The sequence below is a fragment of the Ornithodoros turicata genome, unplaced genomic scaffold (assembly GCF_037126465.1).
Source record: "Ornithodoros turicata isolate Travis unplaced genomic scaffold, ASM3712646v1 ctg00001033.1, whole genome shotgun sequence".
Taxonomy (NCBI): domain Eukaryota; kingdom Metazoa; phylum Arthropoda; class Arachnida; order Ixodida; family Argasidae; genus Ornithodoros; species Ornithodoros turicata.
This window is the reverse complement of record NW_026999442.1, coordinates 201,236-207,956: the sequence shown is the minus strand read 5'-3', so window position 1 is coordinate 207,956 and position 6,721 is coordinate 201,236.

Sequence of the window (6,721 nt, the reverse complement as noted above, 5' to 3'; positions counted from 1 at the left end):
GTTGGTTTCCTGGACTCCCAGTAAAGGAAAATACGCTTTAAAAGGCAAATGGGCCATTCCACGCTAAGTGATCCAGAGGTGCCGCTCGAACCCCCCTAAAATTTTATGTGAATTTTTTGGTGGTTCCTTATGACTCCGAAAGCAACAGAACATTGGTCTTTTCTAACGAAATTGAAATTTATAGGGTGCAAAGCCCCTCAAAGATGCAGTGCTTGTCGAAAACCTATGTCGTTCTAAGCAAGCATTACGACCCAGGTAAGGCACGAACCATGTTAAAAAGCGTCTTATTTGATAGGGGAGCGTTCATTTTACCGTGTGAACCAATTTTCACCGCCGCATTCGACGGGGGCTCCACGCTTGCGGCGTGCACGAAATTTGTGCAAGATTACCATTTTTTTTTTGTAATATAACGTTCTGGAATTTCTTCGTCAAACTTTTTTGTCATATAGCCCTGGTATTGTACTTTCAACACACAAAAAACAGTTCAACCCCGCCGGTGCAATGTATGCCGCATTAAAAAATCGGGAAGTTGCAAAAATTCGACAAAATGCACATTTTTTTACCGAAAAATTCCGTGTGAGGAGGTCCGGATAGAAGCGTGAAGAAAGTGTCTTTCGATGCACCGTCTTCCGAGCAAGATGTTGCAAAAAAAATCTCAGAGGTACTTTTTGTTAAACTGAAATAATATTTTTTTAATTCAAGGTGACATTGGAAACGTGTATGCGCACTGCGGCGCATCGTACCGAATGAACAACTGAGCGGGTCACTCACAAAACACTACACTCTTAAAAATGAACTTGACCGCATAGCACGCTCTGCACCAACAATTGCCACGGATGTTATCGTTATCTGTCCTGATTTGATGAAAACGGGAGGCGTACGCCTTTTCTGTGACAATTATGAACAGCATAAGTGTCACAAAAAAGGCGTACGCCTCCCGTTTTCAACAAATCTGGGCAAATAACGATATCATTCGAGATGATGGTTGGCTAGGAGCGTGCTATGCGGTGAAGTTCATTTTTAAGAGTGTGGGTGCTACCACTTTTGATATCGGATACGCTATTTCCGGGCATTTCTGTCGTGTACAAAGCTATGATACTGGGTTATTCAGGTCAAGTATAACGTTTCTCTGATAGTCATCTTTCATACGGGGGGCTGGCTGTTTCAGAGAAACATGGGCGAGCGCACGAATACACTTATACTGCTTCCCGTGTGAGGTGTAGTGTGTGAGCCTGACCTTAAAAATGAATTCAGGGACATCTGGAATTTTTCGCCTTGTTCCTTGGAGCTTGATCACCGCCATGAAAGAACTGTAACAAGGGTTACAGTTAGTTAGTTTTTTTTTTCTTTCTTTTTTTTTTTTTTTTGTGAGTTGAACTGCAAATGTCAAGATATAAGCCAAGGAACAAGTCGAAAAGTCCCAGATCTCCCTGAAGTCATTTTTATGATCTTGCTTATACACTAAAGTGTCTTCACATGGCAAGCAGTATAAATGTGCATGACCTCGTACGCTCACCCACGTTTCTCTGAAATAACCATCCCTCGTATGAAAGATGACTATGAAAGAAACGTTAGACCTGATCTGAATAAAGCAATGCATGTATCATAGCTTTGTACAAAACAGAAATGTTCGGAAGTAGCTTATCCGGTATCAAAAATGATAGCACTGGTGACTGGCATTTTCTTTTTTTTTCTTATAGGTACATATCATCAGTTGGCGCACAAAGCGAAAAGATCGTGGATTGGATTGGATTCGAAAAGATCGTACATCACAGCTACTAAGTAAGTTTTATATGATGATGCTGGGGCAGCATTTCCCCGAAAGAAGTCGTCGGAGGGTGTTCGCGATATTTCTCCGGAACAAGAAGGGGGAGGGGGGAGGACAAGGAAAAAAGAGAAGAAAACTGCGAAAGGCCGAAAATACAGAAGAAAGTATTTTGAAGACAGTGTAGAGGAGGTGGTGTTCCTCTACACGAGTCCTGACCGGCGAAGACGGAATATCCCAGCGTGCAGATGGTCGTGGCCTCACACAAGGACGGTGCCGGTAGAACTGTTGTGCCAGCGCCGTAGCGCACGGCAGCAGAGGCACGTCATCATCGTCGTCACCGGGACGCCACAACAGAATGATTCCAGTAAGATACTAAATACCGATAAAAGTACATAAAACACAGTACTTCAAAATACAATACTTGTACAAGTCTGCTTGAGTCCGACCAATCGAAATAATCGGGGGTTATAAAAAATTCGTAAAAATTCGTACTACTACTAAAATACTTGTTGCGTATTCTCAAAGACCTGTTAAAAGTAACGACACTATTCTTTCTCACCTCAGAACATTGTCCGATGTTCCGAAATTAAAATCTAATGTCGAGGGAAGTGGACGTCGATAAACTGTTCCAACAGAGAATGATCTTTTGTTCAAAATATACTGAGGTACTTTCTTCAACATTATCTTACCGTTTCGTTGGATTTTCTACGCTTAGAATCTCGTCGTTGGTTGTTGATGCATTTTAGTTCTAATTTCTAATCCACTGCCCCGCCGTCTGCAGGACATAAAGGTAACGAGGTTATTTCTCAAGAAGGCTGCGTGTTTGCCTCAACACAAGGCTCAGAATGCATGGTTAGCTCGTGTCAATTATTTCTTAATTAATAACAACGTGTAAATATTGTTACTTTCTCTCGAACGCATTCAATTGAAGTATTTCGATCACGTTTAGCGATCCTTCATTACATTTATTTTCGATTGAAGATTTGTTCGCTTTATGAGCCTGTAGTGCAACGCGCGGACTAGGCAAACGCATCCGGGAAGTCCTCGCCCACGGTGAATGTTATTGAAAGATTAACGACATCGATTTCCTTTCGAAGGGCTTCGGAAACAATTTGTGCCGCTGCATCTGTTTCCTTCGAGACTTATTATTAGAGCCCTGATTCCTAGGCAAATGCCTTTGTGGTTCTAATACTGCCTTCTCAATACTGGAGCACCAATTGGGTGCTGGGGAACCTGCTATATCGTTTTCATGTAGTGGCTTTAAATGCCGGCATATTAGTGCCTATTTTCGCGTAGGTATGAGCAGAATAAGAGTAACAGATGTGGCATACGCAGCTTCCGTGTGTTCGTACTTATCGAGCACAATCTTCGCTGAAACTCAGCAGAAACAGCACAAAAGTGGAGAGCCCGATTCATATTCGGTAATTACAACCGCACGGCCAGTGTCACCGCTATATGAGTAGAGCCCGGATTACTGGGCAAATGCCCATTGTTTTCGTATGGTTCTAATTAGACATCCGATTAAACATCGAAAAATACCTATAACGTCAGTGGCGTTACACCGACGTGCAGGAGAAATTGACGTCGGTCGGCTCGCACGTCATTTTGAAGCCATATCGATGACACTTCAAAGAAGCGCGTATCTCAAATGTATACTGGAACCTAAGCTGGGAACTGCACTGTGAGAGAAAAAAGGTATACATATACTAGATACAGTGTGTAAATTGAAGTTGAGAATACTATAGAGAGGGGAAGAAGAGGAAAATCGCATTAATTAAGAAGAGGAGCGTCGAAGACAGAGGACATGGCACAACTGCTGCTAGCAGCACGCCGGAGCTGCATTTTATGCTGTATGGGCATGATGCATGCTGGGGCAGCGTTTCCCGAAGAAGTATAGTCCGAGAGTCTTGGCGAGTTTCTCAGGAGAAAGGGGAGGGAACAACAAGGAAGAAAGAAAACTGCGAAAGGCAGCGTGAACCTGGCAGCACTGCGAAGACAATTGACAAAGTAATTTAAGTAGAGAGCCGAAAATACAGAAGAAAGTATTTTGAAGACAAAATGCTTCTAGTAAGATACTAAATACCGATAAAAGTACATAAAATACAGTACCTCAAAATAGAATACTTCTACAAGTCTGCTTGAGTCCGACCAAACGAAATCATCGGGGGTTATAAAAAATGCGAGGACTCATATATTTAGTGGCTATATACTTGTTGCGTATTCTCAAAGACCCGTTAAAAGTAACGACACTATCCTTTCTCACCTCAGAACATTGTCCGATGTTCCGAAATTAAAATCTAATGTCGAGGGAAGTGAACGGCGATAGACTGTTCCAACAGAGAATGATCTTCTGTTCAAAATATACTGAGGGCCGGTTTCACGTCAGTTCAGGCAGGGAGGTCCCATCGACCCCTTGGATTTTCATTATTTTTTTATATTTAGAAGCTCATCGTACATGATGACCAACAGCGGTAAAATGAATAATTTATACGAAATATTTCTCACGCAAAAAAATCCAGAAAATCCGGCCTTGAATTCGAGTGTTTCAGTTTTGCAGTGTTTGCACGCGTATATTTCCCGAATCTTAAAAGATACTGCAGTCAAGCCAATCCAGCCAGCAGTCCGAGCGCAAATTTTGGCGCGCAGGAGCAACGCTCTGTGATATAAAAAATGGCGAACATGCTCTCTCGTGCGGTTTTGTTCCAACTTCGACGCGTGATTTCTCTGACTGTAGATGTTTCTCACTACCCTATTTGATATCACTTCACTCAGCTTTTAATGCTCTTTCATCTGGTATATATATATCGTGCGCGTACCCCATACAGGTATCTGCTGACACAGGCAAATGTCAAGGTATATTTCGAAAAAACAAGGATTTTGAGCGTCCGTTTCTCGAAAAAGCCCATTTCTATTTCTTTTATATTTTGCCAGGACATGGCCCGATGTTAGACCTTCCATCTTACGTTAAAAAATTCTGCTTCAAAAGGCGTACACTGGCGATTAGCACGTTAAAACGCCGCCCTAGTCTGCGTGCGTATTTGTCGGAGCCTGGCTGCCTGTACCGCGGGATGGCGGGCCTCGTGTCGATGCTCCCTTTGTTTGAGCAAGGTTGTGTGGCCTTAGCCTTACCTGAGCTATTCGTAGGCAAACTTTTGACGTCCTGCTGAAGAAATAATTCACTTCTGGGAGTTAGCGATTCCCAATAAAGCATCATAATGAAATCCTACGTTGCCGTAAAGCCGTATTTCAAAGGCTAGGTCAAACTTAATGGTCAGCGAAGGTAAAACCTCTACTCTTGCAAGCTCCGTACACGATGATACCAATACTGCACAAATAAATATCGAGTTAGGAATTGCTTTTTTCCAGGGTTCCCGCAAGTTCCTGCGAAGCTTGGTTTACTTCATTTTACGATATTTTTAAGTTATGCAAAGGGCTTTTAGCACGAAATGCGTGTGTGTGCTGAACTTGCAGCAGTACATTCCTTCTCAGAGCTAGGGAAGTGGGCGGGTTCTCGCATTTGTCAGAGTTACATTAGATACATTCAGAGCAGAGCCATACGGGATACGCACCTAATGCACTTCTATTTCGCTCAAAACTGGACAGTATAGCCGTACCTAGCGAAATACAAGCGTGCCACTGTGGAAAACAGATTTCCATATTCACATGTGTGGTAACAGCTGGCACGGAAACACACAGTTTCGGTGTGGTGAGCGAAGACTTCTGTCACGATTCAGCACAGTCACTGTTAGCTTCCATAGCTATTGAAGAATGTCTTGACGAGAATGTTCCTCTTGCAGCTAATGATTTACGTGTCAGATGGAGCGGCGAGCCATTTTAAAAATCGGCATAGGCTGTTAGAGCTCTCCAAATCTACTTTTGTGAGCGCGACATGGCTGTTCAGGAACAGGCCACGACAAAAGTGTGTGTGAGAGAATCGGTGTGACAGCAATCAAGCACCATGCCATGACACCTAACTTGCGTTCAATCGAGCGTGACGTCATCTTAGAGTCACAAGATGCGATAACGTGCTTGCCAAAACACCTAACGCGCGTCCATTTACTCCACATGTACGGCCTGAGGACGTGGCTACAATGGGTAAACCTATACCGCATCAAAGTGGCATACAGGGTTCGCATGCGTGGCAAAGCAAGACACCGGAAAGTCTAGGCCGAGAAACATTTATAGCTAGTACTGTGGACAGTGAGTGCAGAAGAGTGACGTTTTCATAGAAAATTAGTGAAATCATTTGTCGCTGTCATTGCAAAATACTGCTTTTTCGCAGTCTCGTAAATATATCGACATAAACTACCACTTTTGATTACACAAAGTTGTCCCTTTCTTGTACGACATCGACAGGAGGCCCGCCATCCCACGGTACCGGCAGCCGAGCTCCGACAAATACGCACGCAGACTAGGGCCGCGTTTTAATGGTCTAATCGCCAGTGTATGTCTTTTGAAGCAGGATGTTTTTACGTAAAATGAAAGGTCTAACATCGGGCCATGTCCTGGCAAAATATAAATGAAATAAAAAGGGGCCTTTTCGAGAAACGGATGGTCAAAACCCTTGTTTTTTCGAAATATACCTTAACATTTGGCTGTTTCAGCAGATACTTGTAGGGGGTATACGCACGATATATATACCGGATGAAAGAGCATTAAAAGCTGAGTGAAATGATGCCAAATAGAGTAATGAGGAATATCTACAGTCAGAGAAATCACGCGTCGAAATTGAAACAAAACCGCACGAGAGAGCATGTTCGCCATTTTTTATATTATACAGCGTTGCTCCTGCGCGCCAAAATTTGCGCTTGGACAGCTGGCCTGTAGGCATACTAAAGCATTAAAAAGATTCACTGCAGTATCTTTTAAAACTTCTGAGATATACGCGTGCGAACAGGGCAAAACTGAAACACTCGAATTCAGGGACGGATTTTCTGGATTTTTTTTGCGCGA